At 56.0% G+C, this 16,211-nt stretch overlaps 1 protein-coding gene across 3 annotated transcripts in view; it reads left to right on the top strand.

Annotated features, from left to right (window-relative positions):
• Positions 1–16,211, top strand: part of LOC138582673 (protocadherin-10-like) — a 495,452-nt gene that overhangs the window by 262,779 nt on the left and 216,462 nt on the right. The gene's annotated exons all lie outside the window — the stretch shown is intronic.

The raw sequence follows: 16,211 nt of genomic DNA, 5'->3' as shown, positions 1-16,211 counted from the left end.
GCCTGTTCCCTCAAACAGCGTTCCCTTCTACTGTTGTCCTGTCTCCTTAGACAGCGTACAATTCTTCTTTTGGCGGGGGTGTTGCCAACACGCACACGCGCTTCATTTTCACGCTCTTTTTCCTGGCAGACGGTGAGTCACGCACGTATCTAACATCTGTGCTTGCCCCGTGTGTAGCCTACCCCATCAGAGGTCATTCTAGGCTGTGTGTGACACGCATACGTTCATTCTTGTGTTACTGGGTGCCACAGCGTAGTGCAGGTTTTTTTTTAGGAGGGGTTGCGTGCACGTCATCTCCCTTTTTTGGGCTTCCTGTGCGTTGCGTGAGCCGTCATCTTTCCCCAGGGGTCACATTCAGCCTTGCTAGAGCACTAGGGTACAATTACCATCTGGTACCCAACCCCTTTGACCCCCAATTGCCCAGGACAATAGTTTACAGCCACTCCCATACGCACATTAACATCAGTGCCATGGTTGGGAGACGAGGAATCCGTAAGGGTGGCAAAGGTGGACGAGCCACAAGTGGTGGCCGTGGTGGATCCGGTAGGGGACGTGGTTGTTACTTGCAGGGTGACCCTGTCCCCCCATGTGTGGAGGACCAGTCAAGGGCACCCATAATCCCCCCCCCCTGGTTGAGGCTGATGTGGCTGACACCATCCATGCTCAGCCCTTGTTGGACCAGCCCATTGTGGCACCAGACCTGGCTGACTCCATGGCTTACATCCAGGTCAGCAGGCCTATGACACGTGCGCCGGTGCACGTTGATGTCATCAGGCCACGTGGATCAGGGGCAGCAAGGTCATCTGCTGCCCCAAGTAGGCAGGGTGGAGAGGCTGCAGGGGCAGCTCGGCTCCATCCACCCCAGCTCTCACACACCCAGCCAGGACAGTGTTGGTCCTAGTCCATCCTGCTGACATTCCCCCTGACACCATTACACTTGAACCAATGCCTGCACCAACTCCCATGCTGAGTGTGCAATCCCACACTCCTGATACAGAGTCCACCAGGGCTCCTGCCCCTAGTGTCCAGAGCGGTGTAGGACAGTCAGGATCACCACCACCTTCCAAGCGGAAGAGGAAGAGTGCTCGTCCGGCACAGGCTGATGCCCCAGACACGGCTACACAGTCCGGCCCGTCGAGGAAGCCCAGCTTCACGGATGCCGAACTGAATGCACTTGTCGAGTATGTGTCCGCACATGATAACGAGATGGTCATTGTTGCAGGATCCAAGACCACATCTGCACAACGCCAGGCACACTGGCAGACCGTTGCGGACATCGTAAGTGCCCTTGGAATCGTGAGGCGCACAGCCAATGATTGCTATAAGCGCTGGAATGACCTAAAGCGCAGGGCAAAGAATAAGCTGGCCTCAAGTCATGCCGCAACTCTAGTGACTCGAGGTGGGCCTCCAGTAGAAGACATGGAACTCACTCCACATGAGTCAGTCGCTGGGACCTACGTTACGGAGGAACAGATCCAAGGCGTGGGAGATCTGCCTGATTATGAGGCATTGTCTGGTGAGTGCACATGCATGTGTGTGTCATCCATGTGCATGGTGTGTGTGTGAGGGCTTCTGTTTGTGTGCCAGGTGAGGGTGTGTACGCCTGAGTCATTTGGGTCACCCATGTGCTTCATGCAATACATTCTGCGCAGCAGCATTTGGCCATAGCACTATCCCTTCTGCCAACAGTAGACATATAGCCCAACAGCACGCCAGTTGCCCTTGAAGTGTCACCTTGCAACAACATTGTTGCTTATTTTTCTCTGTTCATTCGGGCAGATTGTTTGCATTCCACCACTTTTACTAGGCATTTCTCAGTCCTCTAGTCACATGTCTGACATGGCTATGGTAAAGTGGAGTGACTTTGTTACCTGGATATCATTTGTTTCGACATGTCCCTGTGCAATCGGACCATTTTGGACTGGCAGCTCCGGGTGAAAAATCAGACCTGTTTGAATTAGAAAAGCTATTACATGAGGGAACTGGACTGAATGAATAAGTGCTGCCCTCCTCTCCATCTTCACTCAATAGCAATAGTACATGCCATCTGTGTGATGGCATGTGTATTTCACCTGGCAATCACAGGCCAATGTGTGATGCCACTGCTAGGCAGCATGCAGCAAATGTGTTCATCTTCCATCTTGGTGTCATCAATGTGTGCCATTTGCCTCCCCTTCATACGCAGTGAGGGTGCATGCATGGGAGGGTTTTAGTCATGTGGGACATGTGTCAATCAAGTACTGGTTCTGTTGCTTCTCAGCCCTCATTGTGTGCCATGGTGCTAATGCCTGTTTCCATATGTTTGTTTTTATGTCTTTGCAGGGGAAGACGCACCTGATACTGTTTGGGTTGTGGAGATGGTGCAGACCCAGGAGGGGTCCGAGGGCCGACCGACCACCAGTGAGGGACGTGGTGTGGTGGTGGGTGAGAACCCACAACTGCTGCAGGTCGTGCTCTCAAGGGGTGTCTCTGGCTGCACCTCCCCCGAGCTGTACTCAGGTGTTGATTCGGATGATGAGACCTACGTGCCGTCGCAGGTGAGTGTTCCTGGGAGGGATTCTGTTCTGTCCCACCCACCTGCACCAGGGTCAGAACCCTCAATGGGGATGTCAGTGTTGGCAGCTACGCCTTTGGTGGTTACGGATGCAGGGTCACACTCCGCGACATCTGATCCTGTTCCTGGGCCAGCAGATCAGATGGGGAATGCAGTCCTGCAGCCTCAGGCAGTGCCGGCACAGCAAGGCGCAGTTCGCCTTGCCCCAGACAGGTGTGGTGCCCGCCGACGTGGTGGCCGTACGCCACCTGGCAATACCGCATATGAGCAATCCATTTACGGCATGGCAACCCAACAGGCAGCATCATCAGAGATGTTGGCTCAGGCCATGGATAGGGTGGCCACTTCCATTGTCCCCCCCCGAAAGGATGATGGCGCGACTACAGCAGGCAACCGACTCCATCTGCCAGTCACACAGGGAGGACATGTTGGCGTCCAACAGGGACAGGCGGGCTGCACTGGCGACTCTGCAGGAAGCCATCTCCATAGAGTCCCAGGGCCACAGGGAAGCCCTGAGGCTGGAACTCCTTCACCTCAGGACGACTCTTGCTGAGCTTGAGGCTTCAACAAACCGAAGGACAGAACAGCAGCTGAGACAGAACAGCAGCTCCACCCTAGTTGCCTGCATCTCACCTGTACGCTCTCAGCTGAGATGCAGCCAACTAGGGCGGAGGTCCGGGCATCCCGTGAGTTGTTGCACGGGGACCTCCGCACATTCATCCTCCAGAACGAGACCTACCACACCCGCATGCTTGCACCCATGGAGGAACAGACTAGGGCCTTGCGTGGGCTGCCTCCCATAGTGCAACCACCTCCGGATGCAGCTGCACAGGGTGATAATAGCGACAGCAGTGATACTCCCACAATAGGGTAGCCGTGTGGGCCATGAGCCCATGGAGGTGTTTTTTTTTTCGCAAGATCCACACAGGTGGGTTTTGCTGTGCACCCTGTCCTCGGACCTCCTGGGTGGCCTCCCCAACCCCCCCGGGCCCATTAATGGCCATTTTTGTTTTTGCTTTTTTTTATTTTTATTTTTTTATTTTTATTTTTGGGACAATGTGTTGCCTTGTGTGGCTCCCGTGGGCATATGCTGCATTGTGGCTGGGCACATGCAGGCTTGTCATGCATTTGGTTCAGATGCTTGGGTTTATGTCACACACACCCCTCCTGCTTCCCGTTTCCATGGGCTTGCAAAGGGTGTGCCCAAGTGACATTGACGTACATGGTGACATTGGACTCCCACTACATGTGTGGGCAGTCTAGTCAATACTGTGTATACATTCCTAGTGCATATTGCTGTTGTGTTGTACACTGCATGTTGCATTGATGTGTAACTCATCATCCATGTCTACCTCCTAATTTGCAGGTCCTTTCCTCATGTCTACACAAGGCCCTCTACTTTGGAGATGGGGTCCATGTTGGCAGCAGTGCACCTACAACTCTACATGGCGGCAACACCATACAGTTGGAAGTGGTGGGAGTGCAGGCATTTCCAGGTGGTGAGACTACTAATTCCTTACATTCGTAATGTCATGTTAATGGTAGTTTTGAGGGTCAGTAGATGATAAGTGTTTTTGCTAAATACCTGCTCAAGTGTGTTGTTGGTCCTGCATTACTGTGAGCATTTCAGGTGTCGCGAGTTTCAATTAGGGACACTGTACATTGTGACACTTGTGTCATGTTGTGGGGATTACTTTGTTTACCTGCACATAGCATGACATGGCACGGTGTGTCGTGTGGCGGTGCTGGGGATGGGTTGGGTGACATGGCACTGTCCTCATGTTGCATTTTGCAAGTGGGTATTCATTTTAGCTGCATGAATGTGTTTTTTCACAAAACTGCATTGGTGGTGTCTGTGTAGGTAGGGATGCACACATTGTAACACTTCCAGGTGAACAATCTCAGGCTGATATGGTTTTGACGGTTGATTCTCCAGACATTCAGGATCAGTGTCAGGTTGAGTCATCATTGATTGTCAGATGGTATGTGCCAGGGCAGTGTGCACTCCACAGGGGTGTGATTTCTATGTGAAGTAATTAGCCACTAGCTGTGTACGGGCTGCCTCCCCCCGTGCCCTTTCCCCTCCCATGCGCAGCGGGCGTGCATGTGGTTGGGGATGTGGGGGCACCACCATGTCCACAGGCAGGCCCCGGCGTGTTGCAACGTTGTGCAGGACACATGCTGCCACTATGATCCTGCACACTACTGGGGGAGCGTATAACAGCTGCCCGCCAGAATGGTCAAGGGAGCGAAAGCGTGACTTAAGCACTCCGAATGTGCGCTCCACTATGCCCCGGGTTGCAATGTGGGCTGTGTTATATCTTACCTCGGGTGGCGTGGTGGGGTTCCGAATTGGCGTCATCATGTGTGGGCTGAGAGGGTAGGCACAGTCTCCTGTGGAGGTGGTGATTGGTGTCATTGGTGGGGTTGCGACCTTGCTCAGTATCTGACATGCATGCATGTGCAGTGGCATTCATACTCACCAAGCAGCCATGTATCGCCATGCCGCCCAGCTTCTAGGTCCCGGCTTAGGGTGGACATTCGGTAAATGAAGCTGTCGTGGGTGGACCCGGGATAGTTGGCATATACTGAGGTGATGATTCCCTTGGCATTACATACTACCTGCACGTTGATGGAATGCCAGTGCTTGCGGTTCCTATAGATGTGCTCAGATGCCCTGGGGGGACGTAGAGCCACATGGGTGCAGTCAATGGCACCTAGCACTTTGGGGAATCGTGCCACACCGTAAAAATCCAGGGTGGCAGCATGCCTTTCTGCATGTGTTCTGGGTAGGTATATGTGCCTGCGGACTGATGGGCGTGCAGTGATGAGGTTCAAGACCTGGTGTAGGCAGCGTGACTGCGTGGCCTGTGACACCCCACCCACTATGGCACTTGTCCGCTGAAATGATCCAGTGGCTAAGAAGTGCAGTACATTGAGGACCTTCTCCAGGGGGCTCAGTGCTTGGGAGCACAGGGTGGGTGATGTGAGGTCATCCTCCCACTCACTCACCAGGTCCAGTATTATGTGTGGTGGAAACCTGTACCTCCCATACACCTGGTCATCAGGCATCCCGAAAAGGCTGGTTCTGGGTGTGAATATTCTGGCCCTGACTATCCTCCTCGTCCTCCTTTGGTAGCCCACGGCCACTGCTGCTAGGAACGGTATGTTCATCCTGGCGTCTGAGCTTGTTTTTTTTTTGCGCGGGTCGACGTATGCCTGCTTCCTACTGGCGTACGTGTTTCTTTGCGCGTGTTGTAGGTGAGCGTGTGAAACTTCCCGCGCACCCCTGAAATCCAGTACCCAGGCCAATGGCGTGTGGAAATTCCCGCGCACCCCGGAATACACGTGCGCTGATGTACTCGCGTGTGAAACTTCCCGCGCACCCCTGAAATCCAGTACCCAGGCCAATAGCGTGTGGAAATTCCCGCACACCCCGGAATACACGTGCGCTGATGTACTCGCGTGTGAAACTTCCCGCGCACCCTTGAAATCCAGTACCCAGGCCAATAGCGTGTGAAAATTCCCGCGCACCCCGGAATACACGTGCGCTGATGTACTCGCGTGTGTAAGTGCCCACGCACCCCTGAAATACACGTACATAGGCCAATCGCGTGTACGCGCACTTTTGTCCAATTACATGCGATGACACTCTGACGTGCAGTCTTTCCACGTGTGCTCCGTCATCACGTGCTATGAGGGAAACACCCGTGCGGGTCATGTCACAGACGCGCTTACGCGCTGAGGGCCTTTGGTCCAATAGAATCGCGTATGCGTGCTGATGCGCTTACGCGCTAAGGGCCTTTCCTCGAATTTCACGCTGACGTGCAGGATTTTCACATGCCAAATCACTCCGTATCAAGCTGGCCACGCGAAAACACACGGAAGACCACGCTCCTGCCCAGAAGGCCGAATTACTGCCCCCAGTGCCCCGAGCAGCCTCCCACGTGCCATCTGCTGCTGCTGCCTGCCTGCCTGCTGCCACCGTGCCCTGCCATTTGGTGCCTGCACATCAGCCATCTGCAGGGGTCCAGTTGCTGTGTCCACCCCTGCTGGAACTGAAGACTCCCGACTGGGATAACATCGCTCCACAGCCCAGCCCCTGGACCCAGTTGCCCACCCACTCCTGCCTCTGGGGTTGCCATGTCGGGCACTTCCACATCTGGCACCAGTGGCAACCCCAGGCCAGATGGGCAGAGGGGCACCAGCTTCACTGCCACCGAAGTTGGTGTCCTGGTGGAGCATGTCCTGGAGCAGTATGATGCCCTCTTTGGATCGTCCCGCGCCAGCAAGGAAGGACGGGAGAGGATCTGGGCCGACTGTGTGGTTGCCATCAACGTGGAGGGGGTGGCAACCCGCGACGTCCAGAAGATCAAGAAGCGCTGGGAGGACTTGAGGTCCAGCACCCTCGTGAAGGCCCGGCGCCTCGTGGAGGGGGGCCGGGGCCGCATGAGTTCCATCCAGATGAGGGTCCTGGAACGCGTATGCCCAGCACTCCACGCCCAGATCCTTGAGAGGGAGACCCATCTGGAGTTGAGCGGTAAGTGGCCAAGCATTGCTGTGTGAGACAGGGCATGTTGCGGTATGCTGGTTGTCTGATACTTGCCTGTATGTGTGACATAGGCCATGTATGCATGTATGTGTGCAGGGACATCATGGTAATGCATGTGCGACCAGTGATGTGTGAACCACATGGTTGTTGCATGTGTTTAAATGCGACATGGGGAGCCCTATGCAGATTTAACACATGAGAGCATGCCAGTCTCTGTTCCTGGACATGGGTGGGGGTGAGGGATGGGTGCTGATGCTAGGTACATATATGGGAGCCATGTCTGTGTGCCTGACCTGCGTGTCTGTGACTTGTGAATGCAATGGATGCATGACACATGTGTGTGACAATGCACAGATTCACTGATGCAGCCTAGTTATCCTTGTATCTGCTGTGTTTGGGGTGTATGAGGCCAGATGGATGTGACTGAGGTGTAGTGTGTGCATGTGATAGGCATGACCCATGATGCATGTGAGTTCCATATCATTGTATGTTTCAAGAGTCCATTGGACATGTATGGAAATGTCCATGGCATGCACCATGCCTGTTACTGTGTGTGTTTTGCCTGGACTGACCCATGTGTTGTGGAGGGACATGATGGAAGTGTACTTTGACAGTGGTACTCATCTGCTATTGCTTCCTGTCTAGGGGACCATTGAACAGTACCCTGATGCTTGTGTTCTATGTCTCCCTCTACGCAGCGGCTAGTGAAGAAGAGGGCGGAGACGGCGCTGTGGAGCAAGGCGGCGGGGATGCCCCCACGGCTGCAGCGGAAGGGGTGGGTGAGCCCCCACAGGGGCCTGCTACGGCGGAAGACGGTGAGGAGCCATCCAGGTTGGTGGTTTCCACAGAGGAGAAGGAGGCCGCCACTGAGGAACACATGGGGCCTGGTGGGGGCATCCCTGCTGGTGCAAGTGGTGCAGTCCAGGGGCAGGGGCAGGAGGCAGCACAGGTCACCGTGGAGGGGCCTGTGCATGTCGCTGTCCCTGACCCTGTGAGTGCACCACCATGCACCAGGAGGGATGCCCCGTCCCAGGCCCGTCCGCAGGTAGAGGGATGTCCATGTCACTTGACTCGCCTCCACCTGCGGAGGAGGGGACCCGTGGCCGTATGGAGAAGGTCCTGATTGGGGTCGCGATGCGCGCGGGTGCAATTCGTGATGACGTGAGTGCTTCCCGGGAGGAGCACGACGTCATCACAAAGAGCAGCGTGCCGACGTGGCCCAATTGGGATCTTCCATGTTTGGGGGTTTCCTGCATGTGTCGGACAATCTGGCGGCCCTCTCCTCCTCTGTGGAGGCTATACGCCGGTCGTTCTCCTTTCCGCCTTCCGGCCCAGATGCCACCAGGGCCCCCTGTGGACCTGCCCTGACCAATGCAGCCAGCTCGGTGGGGATCCCATCCCTGCCACAGTCGGGAGTCGGAGGTCCAGCAGGGGTGGACACCACAGCAACTGTACCCCAGCAGATGGAGGATGTGCGGGCATCATCAGGCAGGGCACGTGCACGACGGCCTCGGTGGATTCCATCAGCCTGGATGCCGTCGTGCTGGCAGAGGCAGTTGCGTCGGAGGCAGCAGCAGAGTCAACGTGGGAGGCATCATGGCTCGGGGCCATCAACATCAGAGGGGCAGGCATCGGCCGGAGGGCAGGAGGACCCAGGACAGGAAGTGTCTTCCGTGTGGCTGCGGTTGGGCCAGCAGATAGGTGCGGAGCGGCGGCGGGCGGAAGTGGTGCGGCTCACGATGGTCAGGGCGGAGAACTCCATGCGTAGGGCCCTGAGGCGGGCCGAGTGCCTCGAGGCAATCCGCAGGAGGTTGGAGGAGCAGATGGCGTCGTCCCTGTGGACCCTCGGGGCCATGGAACAGGACCGCCTCCGGGACATAGACGAGGAGTTTGATGATGCCCTGGCCCGGAACACCACGGAGTGAGCCGCTGGACTTTCCCGCAGTATTTGTATATAGTTCTTTAGTTTTAGGTTTCCTTTGTTTCTTCTTATGATTTGGAGTCGACGGACACTGCTCCACTTTTTGTATATAGTTGCATTTTAGTTAGGGTTTTTTGTAGGTTTCCTTTGTTCAGTTGGGCTCATGGACCCTTGGATGTTTTGTACATAGTTCTTCATTGGATTGTTTGATTATTTTTTTTTTTTTATTTATTCACCATGGAGCAATGGTCTTTGCATTTATTTTTCTCTCTCTGATTGATTTTATTTTTAATGTGACTTTGGACGACATTTTTTTGGATTTGGATTTGTATTTTAGATTTTTTTGGACGGACATGCAGTTTATCTTTTTTTCATTGCCATTGTAGTTTGTTTCATTTCATTTGCATTCAATTGTTTTAATACAAATTTTTGTTTTCATACTTCACTGTGTGGTATCATCTCATTGGTTTCATGCATGTCATGTTGCGTGTTTTCCCATTCAATTGCAACCATTGTGTGTGACGGACATGGATTTATTTGCTTTATGAACATTGGGGGTGTAACATGTAATTTCCATTTCCATGTGGGTGAATGGGTTACTTGGTAGGGCCTTTTGGCTGTGGAGGCTGACCATAACGCACATGATTGGGGATTGTGAGGACCTGGGTGCAGGGGGACATGAGTGGGGGCCTGGTGGAGGGTGCCCCTGGATGCTGGGGGTTGGGGGTGGTGGGAGACATGAGTGGGGGCCTGGTGGAGGGTGCCCCTGGATGCTGGGGGGTGGGGGTGGTGGGAGACATGAGTGGGGGCCTGGTGGAGGGTGCCCCTGCACTGCTGGGGGGTGGGGGGGGTGGGAGACATGAGTTGGACATGAGTGGGGGCCTGTTGGAGGGTGCCCCTGGATGCTGGGGGTGGGGGTGCAGGGGGACATGAGTGGGGTCCTGGTGGAGGGTGCCCATGGTGGCTGGGGGGTGGGGGGTGGTAGACACGGTTGGGAGCCTGGTGGAGGGTGCCCCTGCACTGCTGGGGGTGGGGGTGGGTGGGAGACATCAGTGGGGGCCTGGTGGAGGGTGCCCCTGCACTGCTGGGGGGTGGGGGTGGTGGGAGACATGAGTGGGGGCCTGGCGGAGGCTGCCCATGGTGGGTGGGGGGTGGGGGTGGTGGGAAACATGGGTGGGAGCCTGGTGGAGGGTGCCCCACACTGCTGGGGGGTGGGGGTGGGTGGGAGACATGAGTGGGGGCCTGGCGGAGGCTGCCCATGGTGGGTGGGGGGTGGTGGGAGACATGGGTGGGGGCCTGGTGGAGGGTGCCCCTGCACTGCTGGGGGGTGGGGGTGGTGGGAGACATGGGTGGGGGCCTGGTGGAGGGTGCCCCTGGATGCTGGGGGGTGGGGGTGGTGGGAGACATGAGTGGGGGCCTGGTGGAGGCTGCCCCTGGTGGCTGGGGGGTGGGGGAGTGGTAGACACGGGTGGGAGCCTGGTGGAGGGTGCCCCTGCACTGCTGGGGGGTGGGGATGGGTGGGAGACATGAGTGGGGGCCTGGTGGAGGGTGCCCCTGCACTGCTGGGGGGTGGGGGTGGTGGGAGACATGAGTTGGACATGAGTGGGGGCCTGGTGGAAGGTGCCCCTGGATGCTGGGGGGTGGGGGTGCAGGGGGACATGAGTGGGGGCCTGGTGGAGTGTGCCCCTGCACTGCTGGGGGGTGGGGGGGGTGGGAGACATGAGTTGGACATGAGTGGGGGCCTGGTGGAGGGTGCCCCTGGATGCTGGGGGGTGGGGGTGGTGGGAGACATGAGTGGGGGCCTGGTGGAGGGTGCCCCTGGATGCTGGGGGGTGGGGGTGCAGGGGGAGACATGAGTGGGGGCCTGGTGGAGGGTGCCCCTGGATGCTGGGGGGTGGGGGTGCAGGGGGACATGAGTGGGGGCCTGGTGGAGGGTGCCCCTGCACTGCTGGGGGGTGGGGGTGGTGGGAGACATGAGTGGGGGCCTGGTGGAGGCTGCCCCTGGATGCTGGGGGGTGGGGGTGGTGGGAGACATGAGTGGGGGCCTGGTGGAGGGTGCCCCTGCACTGCTGGGGGGGGTGGTGGGAGACATGAGTGGGGGCCTGGTGGAGGCTGCCCCTGGTGGCTGGGGGATGGGGGTGGTGGGAGACATGAGTGGGGGCCTGGTGGAGGGTGCCCCTGCACTGCTGGGGGGTGGGGGTGCAGGGGGACATGAGTGGGGCCTGGTGGAAGGTGGCCCTGGATGCTGGGGAGTGGGGGTGGTGGGAGACATGAGTGGGGGCCTGGTGGAGGGTGCCCCTGGATGCTGGGGGGTGGGGGTGGTGGGAGACATGAGTGGGGGCCTGGTGGAGGGTGCCCCTGGATGCTGGGGGGTGGGGGTGGTGGGAGACATGAGTGGGGGCCTGGTGGAGGGTGCCCCTGGATGCTGGGGGGTGGGGGTGGTGGGAGACATGGGTGGGGGCCTGGTGGAGGGTGCCCCTGCACTGCTGGGGGGTGGGGGTGCAGGGAGACATGAGTGGGGGCCTGGTGGAGGGTGCCCCTGCACTGCTGGGGGGTGGGGGGGGTGGGAGACATGAGTTGGACATGAGTGGGGGCCTGGTGGGAGCTGCCCATGGTGGCTTGGGGGTGGGGGTGGTGGTAGACATGGGTGGGAGCCTGGTGGAGGGTGCCCCACACTGCTGGGGGGGTGGGGGTGGGAGACATGAGTGGGGGCCTGGCGGAGGCTGCCCATGGTGGGTGGGGGGTGGGGGTGGTGGGAGACATGGGTGGGGGCCTGGTGGAGGGTGTCCCTGCACTGCTGGGGGGTGGGGGTGGTGGGAGACATGAGTGGGGGCCTGGTGGAGGGTGCCCCTGGATGCTGGGGGGTGGGGGTGGTGGGAGACATGAGTGGGGGCCTGGTGGAGGCTGCCCCTGCACCGCTGGGGGGTGGGGGTGGTGGGAGACATGAGTGGGGGCCTGGTGAGGCTGCCCCTGGTGGCTGGGGGGTGGGGGTGGTGGGAGACATGAGTGGGGGCCTGGTGGAGGGTGCCCCTGCACTGCTGGGGGGTGGGGGTGCAGGGGGACATGAGTGGGGGCCTGGTGGAGGGTGCCCCTGGATGCTGGGGGGTGGGGGTGGTGGGAGACATGAGTGGGGGCCTGGTGGAGGGTGCCCCTGGATGCTGGGGGGTGGGGGTGGTAGGAGACATGAGTGGGGGCCTGGTGGAGGGTGCCCCTGCACTGCTGGGGGGTGGGGGTGGTGGGAGACATGAGTTGGACATGAGTGGGGCCCTGGTGGTGCTGCCCCTCCACTGCTGGGGGGTGGGGGTGCAGGGGGACATGAGTGGGGGCCTGGTGGAGGGTGCCCCTGCACTGCTGGGGGGTGGGGGTGGTGGAAGACATGAGTTGGACATGAGTGGGGGCCTGGTGGAGGGTGCCCCTGGATGCTGGGGGGTGGGGGTGCAGGGGGACATGAGTGGGTGCCTGGTGGAGGGTGCCCCTGGATGCTGGGGGGTGGGGGTGGTGGGAGACATGAGTTGGACATGAGTGGGGCCCTGGCGGTGCTGGCCTTGCACTGCTGGGGGGTGGGCGTGCAGGGGGACATGAGTGGGGGCCTGGTGGAGGGTGCCCCTGCACTGCTGGGGGGTGGGGGTGGGGTGAGACATGAGTTGGACATGAGTGGGGGCCTGGTGGAGGGTGCCCCTGGATGCTGGGGGGTGGGGTTGCAGGGGGACATGAGTGGGGGCCTGGTGGAGGGTGCCCCTGGATGCTGGGGGGTGGGGGTGCTGGGTGACATGAGCAGGTGTGCAGGGTAGTCCCCTGTGGTGTCGGCTGCCTGCAGGGGCCGTGGAGGGTGTACAGGGAATACCTGGGAGCACACAGCCAAATCGCGTGTAGAATTTCCCGCGTACCCCTGTCATACACGTACCCAGCCAAATCGTGTGTGGAAATTCACGCGCACGTACCCTGCCAAATCGCGTGTGGGACTTCCCGCGCACCCCTGAGATCCACGTACCCAGCCAAGTCGCGTGTGGAAATTCCCGTGCACGTACCCGGCCAAATCGCGTGTGGTAATTCCCGCGCACCCCTGAAATCCACGTACCCTTCCAAATCGCGTGTGAGACTTCCCGCGCACCCCTGAGATCCACGTACCAAGACAAATCGCGTGTGGAAATTCCCGCGCACGTACCCGGCCAAATCGCGTGTGGAACTTCCCGCACACCCCTGAAATCCACGTACCCTGCCAAATCGCGTGTGAGACTTCCCGCGCACCCCTGAGATCCACGTACCCAGACAAATCGCGTGTGGAAATTCCCGCGCACGTACCCGGCCAAATCGCGTGTGGAACTTCCCGCGCACCCCTGAAATCCACGTACCCTGCCAAATCGCGTGTGAGACTTCCCGCGCACCCCTGAGATCCACGTACCCAGACAAATCACGTGTGGAAATTCCCAGCACGTACCCAGCCAAATCGCGTGTGGAACTTCCCGCGCACCCCTGAAATCCACGTACCCTGCCAAATCGCGTGTGAGACTTCCTGCGCACCCCGGAATACACGCACATGTTATTTTTCAGTCAGCGGGTGTCCGTGTTTGTGGGTACCCCTTTGCACGTCATTTGTCCTGGAGGGCCACAGTATAGGACATTCATCATGGCTGTATATAGGTGCTATTTGTTGGTGCACCTTTTGGCGCACATTTATTACAGGCGCAGAGACGCTACCGCCTGCTTTCTTGTGGCGGTCGTGTTTGTGCCTGTGCGCTGGTTTGACCGTGCGCTTTTTTGCCCTATTCGATTCCATGAATACGGGTTGTAGGCGAGCGTGTGGGCGTTCCGCGCACTTGCACCCTGTACTTCCCCCGTGACGCCCACATTTTGGCAAGTTGTTCCCCATTCCGAGTGTTACGCCCCGTGTTCCGCCTACTTTTGTTGTGTGCGCTGCGCTATGTGCGATTTTCGCTGTGGCCTGTGCGATTTTCGCTGTGACCTGGCGCACGCCGTTAGATGGCCTGTGCGCCAACGTGCGCTGCGCACTTTTTTAGCGCACATCCGATGGTTTTCTCGCGCACGGCCTTCCATGAATCGATGTGCGCTGCTTTTCGTGCGATTTTCGCACTTGCACTGCGATTTTCGCTATTCCACTGCGAATCGCACGTTTTTGGCCACTTGCGCCGCGCTAATTATTCCATGAATCGGCCTGTCAGTTTGTTGAGAAATTACTTAGCCGTAGGACCTATTTAGTGCTATCTTAAAACATGTATATTATAGTACATGCATTAAATGTTTAATGCATAGTTTACCTACCTGGGCATTCGTTGTCAGATTGGGTCTAAACAATATTTCCCAAACGTTCCAAACCAGACTTGGCTGGCAAACCACATCTATCAGACACAAGTCAGGACCCCTAACAGTATGTTATGTATGGTTCGTGTTTCCAAGTTTCAAACAACTCTGCAATAATTTGTTCTAAATTTCACACATCAGGGGATTGAATGAAAGGGTTATGGCTATATCTTTCAGGGCATCAACTACAGAGACTAACAATAGAGTTATGATATTTGTAAACAGGCCACAAAGACATTCTTGTCCTAACGTTACCTAATGTTTCATGTTACAAATGAGATTCCTTCGTGGGAACACAATTAAAATTGGTCAATTTTGAAAAGACCTCAGAATGTAAAAACACAATTGAGCATCAAAGGGGAACATACAAACACAAACAATGAAGGTTTGTATTTTTAAACAGCTTGCAAAACGTTGTTTTTGGGACATGTTCTTCCCATGCAATGAGATATTCTTGCAAGAACACATTAACAATTCTGTCATCTGGGAAGGTCCTTAAAATGCAAATATATAGTAAGGCACATTAGAAGGGAGCATTGAAAGACTAACAGAAGTGATCTGAAAATGTTAAGCATTCCTTAATTAAAGTGTTTCTAATATTTCCCCATTACCATGAGATAACCTCACAGGAACACAATGAAAACGTCACCTTTTTGAAAAGGCATCATAAAGTAAACATTCCAAATATGTGCCCTTCTTTTCAATGAGATAATCGTGCATGATCCCCGTAGAATCCCACCATTTGGAAAAGGTCTATTAAAGTTGACATACCATTGAATGTCAGAAGAGAACATACAGACACTGACGATGACGTTCTGGTATTTTTAAAACAGCCTACAAAAATGTTTTGGGGACATTTTCCCCTGTTCCTCAGAGATACGCAGGGGCACAATAAAAACTATGCCATTTGGAGAAGATCTTAAAAATCAAAACATAGATACAACATTAAATGAGAGCACATAACGGCTACAATTAGAGATCAGGGTTCTACATGGTTACATCAACCTCTGTTCAGTCAATGTAAATTTGGTCGCAATTATTTGTGCAACCATGATCCCCCCTTCATGGCCCCCCTTCTTTTTCTTTTTTGTGGGAATCTCCACATGCCCTCACTATCCCCACCCCTTTTTCTCCCTAGCCACCTATCCCTAAACACCCCTTTATCCAGGCCTATAGAATATATAGGGCCTCATTACGACCCAGGCGGTAAGTTACCGCCTGGGTCATACCCTTACCACCATGGTGTAAACTATGTTTACACCATGGTGGATGGCGGATTTACCACCCCATTCCAAGGTGAGTGGGGCGGTAAATCCCCATTTCCCATTTTACCCTTCCCCATTCCCATTTTTGCCCCATAGGGCATAATGGGAGTGGGGAAGGCGCTAATTACGCCACCGTAAATCACGGTGGCGTAATTAGCACCATGGTCCCTTAGCGCCATGGATTTTAACCCCTGCAAAAAGCAGGCGTTAAAATCACCATGGCGCTAAGGGACCTTGTAATCAGGCGTTAAGGGTCGGCGCCGTTTACGGCGCCGTTAACCCCTTAACGCCTGACTCGTAATGAGGCCCATATTGTATAATGTGTCTGGAAGAAGCAAACAAAACTTGGCAACCAAATATACATCGATTAAAGACAGGTCATTGTAATCGTGGCATACTGATCTGATATTGCTAAATATAATACAAAACTTTTATTTTTGTAATGCTCCCCCTGTTCCTATGAGATCATTTTGCAGGAACAATAACACATCCAACATTTGGGTAAGAACTGATGAAGTAAACCTACCATGGAGAATCAGAAGGGGTCCTAAAAAACTGACAGGGAAGACCTGGTATTTATAAACACTCTACACAACGTTT

This window comes from Ambystoma mexicanum, chromosome 3q, assembly GCF_040938575.1.
Source record: "Ambystoma mexicanum isolate Mex_15411 chromosome 3q, UKY_AmexF1_1, whole genome shotgun sequence".
NCBI lineage: Eukaryota > Metazoa > Chordata > Amphibia > Caudata > Ambystomatidae > Ambystoma > Ambystoma mexicanum.
Note: the sequence above shows the minus strand (reverse complement) of the source record. Positions and strands in the feature narration are given on the sequence as shown.